Here is a 14848-nt window from a genome sequence, read left to right as displayed (position 1 = left end):
ACAAAACTTCCTATAGAAATAACATTTTGACAAAATTTTCTATAGAAATAAAATTTTGACAAAATTTTCAATAGAGATAAAATTTTGACAAAATTTTCTATAGAAATAAAATGTTGACAAAATTTTCTATAGACATAAAATTTTGCCAAATTTTCTATCGAAATAAAATTTTGACAAAATTTTCTATGGAAATTAAATTTTAACAAAATTTTCAATAGAAATAAAATTTTGACACAATTTTCTATAGAAATAAAATATTAACAAAATGTTCTATAGAAATACAATTTTGACAAGATTTTCTATAGAAATAAAATATTGATACAATTTTCAATAAAAATAAGATCTTGACAAAATTTTCTATAAAAATAAAATCTTGGCAAAATTTTCCATGGAAATAAATTAAATTTTAACAAAATTTCCTATAGATATAACATTTTGACAAAATTTTCTATAGAAATAAAATTTTGACAAAATTTTCTATAGAAATAAAATTTTGACAAAACTTCCTATAGAAATAACATTTTGACAAAATTTTCTATAGAAATAAAATTTTGACAAAATTTTCTATAGAAATAAAATTTTGACAAAATTTTCGATAGAAAAACAAAATTTGACAAAATTTTCGATAGAAAAAAAAATTTTGACAAAATTTTCGATAGAAAAAAAAAATTTTGACAAAATTTTCTATAGAAATAAAATTTTGACAAAATTTTCTATAGAAATAAAATTTTGACAAAACTTTCTATGGAAATTAAAGTTTAACAAAATTTTCAATAGAAATAAAATTTTGACAAAACTTCCTATAGAAATAAAATTTTGACAAAACTTCCTATAGAAATAACATTTTGACAAAATTTTCTATAGAAATAAAATTTTGACAAAATTTTCAATAGAGATAAAATTTTGACAAAATTTTCTATAGAAATAAAATTTTGACAAAATTTTCTATAGACATAAAATTTTTCCATATTTTCTATAGAAATAAAATTTTGACAAAATTTTCTATGGAAATTAAATTTTAACAAAATTTTCAATAGAAATAAAATTTTGACACAATTTTCTATAGAAATAAAATATTAACAAAATGTTCTATAGAAATACAATTTTGACAAGATTTTCTATAGAAATAAAATATTGATACAATTTTCGATAAAAATAAGATCTTGACAAAATTTTCTATAAAAATAAAATCTTGGCAAAATTTTCCATGGAAATAAAATTTTCTATAGAACTAAAATTTTGACAGAATCTTCTATAGACATTAAATTTTGCAAAACATTTCTATAGAAATTAAATTTTGCAAAAATTTTCTACAGAAACAAAATGTTGACAAAATTTTCCATAAAAAATAAAATTTTGCAAAAATTTTCTATAGAAATAAAATTTTGCAAAAAATTTCTTTAGAAATAACATTTTGCAAAAATTTTCTATAGAAGTAAAATCTTTGAAAAATTTTCTATAGAAAATTTTGACAAAATCTTTTATAGACATGAAATTTTGTAAAAATTTTCTATAGAAATTAAAATTTGCAAAAATGTTCTATAGAAATAAAATCTTGACGAAATTTTCTATAGAAATAAAATTTTGACAAGATTTTCTATATTTCTATAAAAGATTTGTTTTTTGCAAAATTTTCTATAGAAATAAAATTTTGCAAAAAATTTGTATAGAAATAAAATTTTGCAAAAATTTTCTATAGAAGTAAAATCTTTGAAAATTTTTCTATAGAAAATTTTGACAAAATCTTTTGTAGACATGCAATTTTGACAAAATCTTTTATAGACATGCAATTTTGCAAAAATTTTCTATAGAAATAAAATTTTAACAAGATTTTCTATGGAAATAAAATATTGACAAAGTTTTCTATAGAAATAAAATCTTGGCAACATTTTCTATGGAAATAAAATTTTCTATAGAAATAAAATTTTGACAAAATCTTCTATAGACATGAAATTTTGCAAAAAAAAAAACTATAGACATGCAATTTTGCAAACAAATTCTATAGAAATAAAATTCTGCAAAAAATTTCTATAGATATAAAATTCTGCTAAAATTTTCTATAGAGATAAAATGTTGATAAAATTTTCCATAGAAACAATTTTTTTTCTTTAGAAATAAAAAACTTTGGCAAACATATTTTATAAAAATAAAATTTAGGACAAATTAAAACTGTCTATAGAATTAGAAATTTTCTATAAAAGTAGAAATAACATGTTGACAAAACTTTCTATAGAAGTAACATTTTGACAAAGTTTTCTATAGAAATAACATTTTGTCAAAACTTTCTATAGAAATAAAATTTCGACATATTATTCTATAGAAATAAAATTTCGACAAAATTTTGCTACAGAAATTTTCTTTAGAAATAAAATTTTGCAAAAATTTTCTATATATATGAAAATCTAAATCAAAAATTTTCTATAGAAATAAAATTTTGATAAAATTTTCTATTGATATGAAATTTTACAAAAAAATTTTATAGAAATAAAAAAAATCCCAGAAGATGGTTAGTGGCACTAACCGAAATATTGGAAATAAATATTAAAACAAATCAATAATCGATTGTTTCTATGACCTCAAGCCGAACAAAATTAATAATCAGAATAATCATAAAATAGGTCAACAACACACAAAAATACGAAATAAAATTTAGCAAAAATTTTCTATAGAAATAAAATTTTGACAACATTTTCTATAGAAATAAAATTTTGAAGAAAAAAAATTCTATAGCCGTACTTTTATTTTTAATTTGTAGAAAATTCTAACCAATCTCCAGTCAACCCAGCACAAACCCCTCGAATTAGAGTGCAATCGAATTTCAAACTCTCTACTTCCATCGATTTGGTATAGCGAGTATTAAGTACCAACACAGAAAATACTAATGGTCAATTTAATAGACAAAGCCAAACAAAACCAAAGTCCATTTGCATTCAGTCACCGTCACTTAATGTGGATGTATTTATCTTGCTTCCTCAACTTAATGTCCACGTGCTGCTCATTAACTTGGAGAATTGCAGTTAAATGACTTAAAAGCACAATTCTGTTTGTGCTCGAGCTCTTTTAATGACCAATTGGACAAATTTCAATAGTGCTTGAATGGAAAGAACGTGTACAGGTCACTTGAAAAAGAGAAATTGCGGTTGTTTTATTTTAATACATGTTTCCATTGGATTATTGGATCTTATAGAGACGATACAAGTTTTGTGAACTAAACTGTACATTCCAGTTACAACGACGATACAGGAAATTATATTCAGCAGCAATGACAAAATTAAGGAATTTCTTGTTGCACCAAAAAAGGAATAAAAGAATTAACCGAAATCAATTGGGATTTTTTAATTGACACAAAAGGTTTATTTTAAAGAATTTTAACTACGAGGAAAAAGGATGTGGTTTTGTAAATATAACACAATGAAGAAAGTTTTTCAATTTGAAAAAAAGCAAGAAAAATATAATTTGTAAAAGTATTCACGAATAGTCTGGTGCAGTATGAAATGCATATAAAGGGGTATCCAATCTGAGGCTTTATTTTGGTATTCAAAGAAATGGGCCATATCGGCCCAAGTTTTGAAATAGCCCCCATATAAGCTGATCTTGACTTTTTGGGCATATACAAACCGCAATTTTTATCATATTGGCCTGGAATTCAAATTCAATTTAAATTGCCGATTTAACTATTAAAACGTATCCTAATTAAAGCAAACGTACACAGAAAAAAGTAAACTTTTTTATAACAAGAACTACGTCGAGCTAAAATTTAATTATATTATACTCCACATTTTGAGATTTCCACAAAGCGTTGCTAAAACCAGGAAAATTTAATGCCCTGGTGTTCTTTTTTAGCTACAACTCACGAAATTACATCCTCTCATAGACAAAAAATTAACTAATAGTAAAGAAAAAATCGTTGGCGCCAAAACATGGTAAAATGGCCATGTTTTGGCACCATACTATAGTTCATTCTTGCTCTTTTTTGGGAATGGGTACGAGCAGTGTCTTTTGCTTAAGTTCATATTGTACGGTCATTGAACTGTGAGACATAGTTAAACAAGTATATACAGCAGTAGGTTCGAATCTTAAATACCCACCAACATGAATCAAATATTATAGTTTACTTTGAAAACTCTTCGTTGTAGCGGATTACTTGTATACCATATAGAAATTCGGGGGTTTGATGACAAATATTCTCCCAAGCAAATCAGTTCAACCAGTACGATTCCCGAAGATAAATTTAACAAGTATATACGGCCGTAAGTTCGGCCAGGCCGAATCTTACGTAACCTCCACCATGGATTGCGTAGAAACTTCTACGAAAGACTGTCATCCACAATCGGATTATGTGTTATCTTAAAACTTCTTAACAACGTTTTCTAAATTGTGAGTAAGTCCATACGTGATATATATTAGACAAAAAAGGTATGTATAGGCAAGTCTACAAATAATTACGAATCGATATGGACTTTTGCACGGTACGTAGAGAGCCAGAATTGAAAAATGGGGGTCGTTTATATGGGGGCTACATAAAATTATGAACTTAATATGGACCAATTTGTGTGTGATTGCGGATCGTTTTATCTGAGGGCTATATATAACTATAGACCGATATGGACCCTGTTAGACATGGTTGTTAACGGTCATATACTAGAACAATGTACCAAATTTCAACTGACTCGGACGAAATTTGCTCCTCCAAGTGGCTCCAAAACTAAATCTCGGGATCGGTTTATATGGGGGCTATATATGATTATGGACTGATATGGACCAATTCTTGCATGGTTGTTAGAAACCATATACTACCACCACGTACCAAATTTAAACCAGATCGGATGAATTTTGCTTCTCCAAAAGGCATCAGAGGTCAAATCTGTGGATCGCTTTATATGGAGGTTATATATAATTATGGACTGATATGAACCAATTCCTGCATGGTTGTTGGATACCATATACTAACATCACGTACCAAATTTCAACAGAATCGGTTGAATTTTGCTCTTCTAAGGGGCTCCGGAGGTCAAATCTGGTGATCGGTTTATATGGGGGCTATATATAATTATGGCCCGATTTCAACCAATTTTTGCATGGGAGTTTGAGGCCATATATTAACACCACGTACCAAATTTCAACTGAATCAGATGAATTTTGGTCTTCCAAGGGCTCCGGAGGTCAAATCTGGTGATCGGTTTATATGGGGGCTATATATAATTATGAACCGATATGGACCAATTTTTGCATGGTTGTTAGAGACCATATACTAACACCATGTACCATATTTCAGCCAGATCGGATGAAATTTGCTTCTCTTAGAGGCCTCGCAAGCCAAATCGTGGGATCGGTTTATATGGGGGCTATATATAATTATGAACCGATATGGACCAATTTTTGCGTGGTTGTTAGAGACCATATACTAACACCATGTACCAAAGTTCAGCCGGATTGGTTGACATTTGCTTCTCTTAGAGGCCTCGCAAGCCAAATCGTGGGATCGGTTTATATGGGGGCTATATATAATTAGGAACCGATATGGACCAATTTTTGCGTGGTTGTTAAAGACCATATACTTACACCATGTACCAATTTTCAGCCGGATTGGATGACATTTGCTTCTCTTAGAGGCCTCACAAGCCAAATTTTGGGGGTCCGTTTAAATGGGGCCTATACGTAAAAGTGGACCGATATGGCTCATTTGCAATACCATCCGACCTACATCAATAACAACTACTTGTGCCAAGTTTCAAGTCGATAGCTTGTTTCGTTCGGAAGTTAGCGTGATTTCAACAGACGGACGGACGGACGGACATGCTCAGATCGACTCAGAATTTCACCACGACCCAGAATATATATACTTTATGGGGTCTTAGAGCAATATTTCGATGTGTTACAAACGGAATGACAAAGTTAATATACCCCCCATCCTATGGTGGAGGGTATAAAAATTCTACCTGCACCTAAAAAAAAGTTTACTTGGATCCAAAGATTTTGACCTTCCTTTAAAGATTTTGGTATTGATTCCGAGTCAAAGATGCGGCTTCTTTAAATCTAGGATCGATAAAATTAAAATTGGAAACAGATCACATTCATCGAATTTTTATTCTCTGTTTGCAATATATTAATAAAGGTATTCATGTACAAAGAAATTCCAGTTTCAAAATCCAAACTATGCCAAGTACTTCAAAGTAAAAACTGTTTTCTTAATGCTAAAAAAAAATTTAAACCAAAGATGCAAATCCTTAAAATAAGTCTTAACCTATATTTGAAGCATTTTTATCTTAAATTTAAAAATTCAATATGTCAGTTGAGTTAGAGACGATTTCTTTAAATTAAAAATGTTTTCTATATTTTAAGGAACATTTGCCTTACTTCAAAGATCTACAACTTCAACAGAGGGATGCAAAATTTCAAGATTTGTGTCCTAAATGTAATGAAAACAATTTTTGAAGCAAGGATTATAAACTTTCTTTTAATTAAAATGTCATTATTTTAAAGAGTTTTGTCCTTAGCATTGCGTAAATTTCGAGTCCTAAAATTTAACGTGCATAATCTTCCATATTAGGTCAATATTTTTTCAGTGTATGATGACTCGATCCGATTCTGGATTTGAAAGAACCAATTTTGTTTGAGTTTTAGAGAAATCGCAAACATATTGTGTAAATGATGAAATAATGTCTTGATTTGAAATCTGTAGACTTTTTCCGACACTATTTAAATGATTACGAGGAGTAAAATCTGGAAATTGTACTTTCAGTTTGAAGCAATTTTCATGATCAGTGCGCCTGTTATACACTGAATGAAGAGTTTTCCTTTCTGAGGAAAGAAATTTTAGACAAGCAATGTTTTCTTTTGACACCAATTTTAGAGAAAATCGTTGAATCGCTTATCAAAAATTCGGATTCATTTGCTCTAAATTAAAATACTTTATACGAAAGGGGAATTTCATTTGTCTAATTTCATTCCGGAGCAAAATATTTTTTCTTTGGGTGTATCCTCAAGAAGTTAAATCGGTCTATATCAATGCCTTACCAAATGGATCGGTAAAAATAAATGCGATACAAATTTTTGAGGGTCTAAAATACCAGTATAACTATTTACATTTTCGGGCAAATCGGATAAAAACTACGGTTTCTAGAAACCCTAGGAGTTAAATAGGGAGATCGGTCTATTTGGGGGCTATACACTGAAAAAAATATTGTCGTGAGGTCAAAGATTTCATGTCTTTAAAATACGAATGCAAATTTTGCTTAGCATAGAAGACGAATTTCTCTAATATAAAGTTTTTTTCCTTGTCCAAAAGTCGATAAACTTTTCAATGAAGTTGTATTGTCCTTATAACTAAGTGATTTACCTTAAAAATGGGTATCATAACATGAAAGAAAAAACGTTTGGGCTAAGGTCAACTTGACTTTAATAATTCAGAAAAATTCTTTAAATTTAATGAAATTGTCTTTAAATTTGTTGTCATTTTGCGTCTTTACTACAAAGTAAAAAATTGTTCAAATATAGGATATGTTTTTCAACACTTTATTTTAAAGACGTATTTTACTTGAAACATAACATAATTTCTACTGGAAATCGAGTCTTAATTTGGAAAATAAAGTTGTCGTTGACTCGTTTTTAAAGGACTTTGATAGCATATGAAGAAAAAAAGCTGAAAAAGCGAAAACTTAAAATTCGCTTCCTAGAAGCAAGTACACAAACCCAAATTTAAAAGAGAATTGTGTCTTAAAAGTATCCTTACTTGTATTCTCCGCTTCTTTGGCTCGGAATCAATACCAAATTTTTTAAAGTAAAGACAAAATTTTTGGAACCGGGCATGCTTTTTTTTCAGTGTACCAAAACATGGGTCGACACACACCATATTCGACTGACATATTTGTGGTCAGCCGAATTCTAGAAGTCCTAGAAATAAATCCGGGAGGTAGATATATATGGGGGCTATACCAAAACATGGACCGATCTACCCCAATTTCGGCACACCTATATGTGGTCATAAAATTCTTCTAGATTTCGGATAATACATACAGTTCCTAGAAGCCCGAGAAATAAAATCGGGATATTGGTCTATATGGGGCCTATACCAAAACATAGACCGATACGGACCATTTTCGACACACCAATGTATGGTCTTACCTCTAGATTTTCAATTTCAGTAAAATCGGATAGAAAATACCGTTTCTAGACGCCCAAGAAGCGATATCGGCACAAATAAGTCTGCCAACGATGGTGTGTATCGGCTCAAATTTTGGTATTTACCTCATATAGACCGATAACCTGATTTGAACTCTTGAGCGTGTACACATCCCAATTTTTAACCGATTTGACTGAAATTCAAAATCTAGAATTGAAACGATTTCGACCTTCAAACGCTCCAATAACGTCATATAATAGTCACTGTTGATGGTTTTTCCCTTCTCAAGATAATCGATAAAAACTTTTCCATGCGCATCCCAAAAAAACAGAGGTCATTACTTTGCCAGCGGAATTTTGAGTCTTTCCACGTTTCGTAGACGGTTCACCGGTCGCTGTCCACTCAGCCGACTGTCGATTGGACTCAGGAGTGTAGTGATGGAGCCAGGTTTCATCCATTGTCACATATCGACGGAAAAACTCGGGTGTATTACGAGTTAACAGCTGCAAACACCGCTCAGAATCATCAACACGTTGTTGTTTTTGGTCAAATGTGAGCTCGCGCGGCACCCATTTTGCACAGAGCTTCCGCATACCCAAATATTGATGAATGATGTGACCAACACGTTCCTTTGATATCTTTATGGCCTCTACTATCTCGACCAACTTCATTTTACGGTCATTCAAAATCATTTTGTGGATTTTTTTGATGTTTTCGTTGGTAACCACCTCTTTCGGGCGTCCACTGCGTTCACCGTCCTCCGTGCTCATTTCACCACGCTTGAATTTTGATTACCAATAAATTTTTGTTGATTTCCCTGGGGAAACTCATTTCCGGAAACTCATAATCAAGCCAAGTTTTTGCTTCCACCATATTTTTTTTTTTTCTTCAGAAAACAGTATTTTATCAAAACACGAAATTCCTTTTTTCCATTTTTATACCCTGCGCCACACTGTGGAACAGGGTATTATAAGTTAGTGCATATATTTGTAACACCCAGAAGGAGACGAGATAGACACATGGTATCTTTGGCAATACTGCTCGGGGTGGTTCCCTGAGTCGATATAACCATGTCCGTCTGTCCGTCCGTCTGTCTGTGAACACATTTTTGTGATCAAAGTCTAGGTCGCAGTTTACGTCTAATCGACTTCAAATTTGGCACATGTTCCTGTTTTGGGTCAGAATAGAACCCTATAGATTTTGGAAGAAATCGGTTCAGATTTAGATATAGCTCCCATATATATCTTTTGCCCGATATAGACTTATATGGCCCCAGAAGCCAGAGTTTAGGCCCAAATTGGTTGAAATTTTGCACATGGAGTACGATTAGTAGTGTGCTAAATTTTATTGAAATCGGTTCAGATTTAGATATAGCTTCCATATATATCTTTCGCCCGATATTGACTAATATGGTCCTAGAAGCCAGAGTTTTAGCCCAATTTGGTTGAAATTTTGCACTAGAAGTACAATAAGTAGTGTAGTTATGTGTGCCAAATTTGGTTGAAATCGGTTCAGATTTAGATATAGCTCCCATATATATCTTTCGCCCGATATGGACTAATATGGTCCTAGAAACCAGAGGTTTGGCCCAATTTGATTGAAATTTTGCACTAGGAGTACAACTAGTAGTGTAGCAAAGTGTGCCAAATTTGATTGAAATCGGTTCAGATTTAGATATAGCTCCCATATATAGCTTTCGCCCGATTTACACTCATATGACCACAGAGGCCATTTTTTTACTGCGATTTAGTTGAAATTTTGCACAGGGAGTATAATAAGCATTGTTGCCATGCGTGCCAAATTTGGTTGAAATCGGTTCAGATTTAGGTATAGCTCCCATATATATGTTTTTCTGATTTCGACAAAAATGGTCAAAAAATTTAAAAGAGAATTGTGTCTTAAAAGTATCCTTACTTGTATTCTCCGCTTCTTTGGCTCGGAATCAATACCAAATTTTTTTAAAGTAAAGACAAAATCTTTGGAACCGGGCATGCTTTTTTTTCAGTGTACCAAAACATGGGTCGACACACACCATATTCGACTGACATATTTGTGGTCAGCCGAATTCTAGAAGTCCTAGAAATAAATCCGGGAGGTAGATATATATGGGGGCTATACCAAAACATGGACCGATCTACCCCAATTTCGGCACACCTATATGTGGTCATAAAATTCTTCTAGATTTCGGATAATACATACAGTTCCTAGAAGCCCGAGAAATAAAATCGGGATATCGGTCTATATGGGGCCTATACTAAAACATAGACCGATACGGACCATTTTCGACACACCAATGTATGGTCTTACCTCTAGATTTTCAATTTCAGTAAAATCGGATAGAAAATACCGTTTCTAGACGCCCAAGAAGCGATATCGGCACAAATAAGTCTGCCAACGATGGTGTGTATCGGCTCAAATTTTGGTATTTACCTCATATAGACCGATAACCTGATATGAACTCTTGAGCGTGTATATATATATATATATATATATATATATATATATATATATATATATATATATATATATATATATATATATATATATATATATATATATATATATATATATATATATATATATATATATATATATATATATATATATATATATATATATATATATATATATATATATATATATATATATATATATATATATATATATATATATATATATATATATATATATATATATATATATATATATATATCCCCCAACACATTTGACGGATGTGATATGGTATCGAAAATTTAGATCTACAAAGTGGTGCGGGGTATAATATAGTCGGCCCCGCCCGACTATAGACTTTCCTTACTTGTTTTTACAATAACAAAAGTTGCTTCACAAAAGACGCTCTATCTCACAAACTAATTGACTTGCAGACGTCAAATTTTGACACGAATCATTTGAAGGTTGGTACTATATAAAAATAATATGCATTTAATACTAGCGACGCCATCTATGTGTCAGACCGGGGACTTATCAGTCAACCTGTTATGGTCCTACCTCTAGATTTTCAATTTCAGTCAAATCGGATAGAAAACAACATTTCTAGACGCCCAAGAAGCGATATCGGCACAAATAAGTCTGCCAACGATGGTGTGTATCGGTTCAAATTTTGGTATTTACCTCATATAGACCGATAACCAGATTTGAACTCTTGAGCGTGTACACATCCCAATTTTTATCCGATTTGACCGCATGCAGGGCTTATCGATCAATTTTGATAAAATTTTGTTATAAGAGATATTTTTGAACAAGCACGCCAAGTTCTATCCAGCAAGGATCATCATTGCGGATTTGGCAGCGAAGACAAAATTTCAAATATCCGAGGTGACCAACCTTCAACGCCAACAGGCCATTCCGTTGAACTACTAAGGACCCAGAAACTTGCAAACTTACAGGTCAACACCTCAGCTTTCACACAAAGAAAATTTTGTTCATATCTTTATCCGATCAAAAGTTGCAGAATTATTTCCAAAAATAAACGATTCAGCATCACTAAAGGGTGATACGGTCAAAATTTGGTCAAGGGAAAACGCGTGTAAATCGGTGAAATTGTTTATTTAAAAAATCAAATTAAATTTCTTTTTCAAGTTCAATTAGTATAAAATTCAGGAAAAATATTCAGTTAGACTTTCGCTTTTCCAAATCCGAATTGCCGGGCCTCACGCTTGACACCTGCCATCAGATTTTGTACAGCCACTTTGTCCACCTTCTTCGCCGCAGAAAGCCAGTTTGCCTTGAACTGCTGCTCGTCCTTAGCAGTTTTTTGGTCTTCTTTAGGTTCCGCTTGACAATAGCCCAGTATTTCTCAATTGGGCGGAGCTCTGGCGTGTTGGGAGGGTTCTTGTCCTTGGTAACCACCTGCACGTTGTTGGCGGCGTACCACTCCATGGCCTTTTTACCGTAATGGCAAGATGCCAAATCCGGCCAAAACAGTACGGAGCAACCGTGTTTCTTCAGGAAAGGCAGTAGACGTTTATTCAAACACTCTTTCACGTAAATTTCTTCGTTGACAGTCCCGGAAGCGATGAAAATGCTGCTTTTCAAGCCACAGGTGCAGATGGCTTGCCAAACCAGATATTTCTTTGCGAACTTTGACAGTTTTATGTGATTGAAAATATCTGCTACCTTTCCCCTTCCTTTTGCCGTATAAAACTCCTGTCCCGGAAGCTGCTTGTAGTCGGCTTTGACGTAGGTTTCGTCGTCCATTACCACGTAGTCAAACTTCGTCAGCATCGTCGTGTACAGCCTCCGGGATCGCGCTTTGGCCAAACCAGATATTTCTTTGCGAACTTTGACAGTTTTATGTGCTTGAAAATATCTGCTACCTTTCCCCTTCCTTTTGCCGTATAAAACTCCTGTCCCGGAAGCTGCTTGTAGTCGGCTTTGACGTAGGTTTCGTCGTCCATTACCACGTAGTCAAACTTCGTCAGCATCGTCGTGTACAGCCTCCGGGATCGCGCTTTGGCCGTCGTATTTTGTTTATCATCGCGATTTGGAGTCACTACCTTCTTGTAAGTCGATAGTCCGGCTCGTTTTTTTGGCTCGATGCACGGTTGTAGACGATACACCCAGCTTATTTGCGGCATCTCGGAGAGAGAGGTTAGGGTTTCGCTTAAAACTACCGGCAACTCTCTTTGTGGTCTCAGCGGCTTCCGGTTTTCGATTTCCCCCCGATCCAGACTTCCTGGCTGTCGACAAACGTTCCCCAAACACTTTAATTACATTTGTAACGGTTGATTTGGCAACTTTTAGCGATTTTGCCAGCTTTGCGTGCGAGTAGCTCGGATTTTCGCGATGCGCGAGCAAAATTTTGATACGCTGCTCTTCTTGCTTGGACGGCATTTTGACAACTGAAGAGTGAATTCCAAAATCAAAATAGGAGCAACATTCTACACACACACACCTTCAAAATGAGGGGTGTTCAGGTTTTTTAAATGCAAAATTGAAAGAAATACGTCAAGTTTATATTGACCAAATTTTGACCGTATCACCCTTTATGCGGCGACTGACCTATTTGGCAAGTAAACCTGATTATTTTGTTTGATCACAAATTGCTGAATTTCACGCTGAAAAGGGAGAGCGTGATCAACCAACACAATGTGGGGATTGTATGGATACTCATTGCTATTATTACCAAAAAAAAAAAAAAAAAAACTTAAACCCTCCTTGGCTTATAGGAAAAATAAAAACTTTTTTTAACAATAAATTTTGGTTTGAGACCAAGCTTACACAAAGTGCTCAAAACCAAGCACGCATGGTCATGAATACTTGCTAAGTCGCGTATTTGTTTGTGCTGGTTGTATGTTACATATGCTAGCAAAGTTCATGATGTATTTTCTGGTGAATTATATAAAGTAATTTAAAATTTTTTTCTGACTATATATTTACCTTTGAAGACGAATGGCCCATGAAATTTCTCGTAAAAGGAAATATTTTTTGTTTTTTAATTTTGACGACACTTTACTTAGAAAATAGGTATATTTTGAATATGAATTCGCAAGAAAAACTTATTTTTAGCGAGCGGTTAATTCTTCGTCGTCAAAGTGTTAATAATAATATAATATTTTTTCTGCCTTTGTCGTTTGACAAGGCTCAAAAATTTCGTTTGGGAGGAAAGAATAATTTTTAATTATATATATATAACGCAGGATTTATTAATTGCAGGATTTATTAATTGCAGGATTTATTAATATTATTATCTCAATTGAACTTCACTTCGTTTCAATGCATCTTCCGGAAATAATTATGTGAGTAAATTCAATTAAAACCATCATTTATTTGCTATAACAATAATAATTATTGTTGGCGAAAATCATGCACTTAACCGAATCCAAGTTAACGCATCAATTAAATTTTGACATTGCATGAAATTCAGTCATACTCACACTCAAACACATTGCTCACAAGGATGCAGCATAAATAAAATAAATAATTTATAAAAGAGATTATTCATTTGAATTATCAATGGCAAATTGTATGGGGTGTGGTGGGTGATACGAGTGTTAATCCTCTGCCATACACCCGCTTCCTTACCACCAATACCTTGATAGCCTTCATCTCAATGGTGTCAAATTATTCAAATATAACAAACGTGTATATCACACATAAATAATCACAGGATATAAAGGATATTGATACGCTGCACAGCATAGCATAAAACCTGCATAATTAAGCCACCATAATACAAAGATAATATAACCTTATCCGTTGCCTATCCACATTTTTCCCGCCCCCCATATCACACATGGGCACGCACATACACCCACACACAGAATAAACCATCATAAAGTGGTCAGCGCAATTTTGTGAAAATTTAAAAATGTGACATAAACATCCTTTATTTTGGCGGCGACAACTTGTGAATAAATTTACCAATAATGGTACATTCATGTTTATGGTTGCTGAATTGTGGCCTTTGGGCTAATCAAAGTTGTGTTTAGAAATTGTTTAAATTAAACAATAAAATCGTATACACATGTTCGTGGGTTATAGGATAATTGCAGCACACACACAACTCTCCACAATTTTTCAAAATTAATTAAATCAATAATGTGGCAGTGTAAGCACAGCAGAGATAGTTTGGCAAAAACTACGACATATTTAACATACGAGGTTGGAATAAAAATTAACCATTATTTATTTATTTATTTTTTTTTTTTTGTCAAAAAAGATTTTATTTATTCTTCGATAACTATGTTATCTTATCGCCTTCAA

Source organism: Haematobia irritans, chromosome 1 (genome assembly GCF_050003625.1).
Source record: "Haematobia irritans isolate KBUSLIRL chromosome 1, ASM5000362v1, whole genome shotgun sequence".
Taxonomy (NCBI): domain Eukaryota; kingdom Metazoa; phylum Arthropoda; class Insecta; order Diptera; family Muscidae; genus Haematobia; species Haematobia irritans.
The sequence above is the reverse complement of the archived record's forward strand: the minus strand, read 5'-3'. Positions refer to the sequence as shown.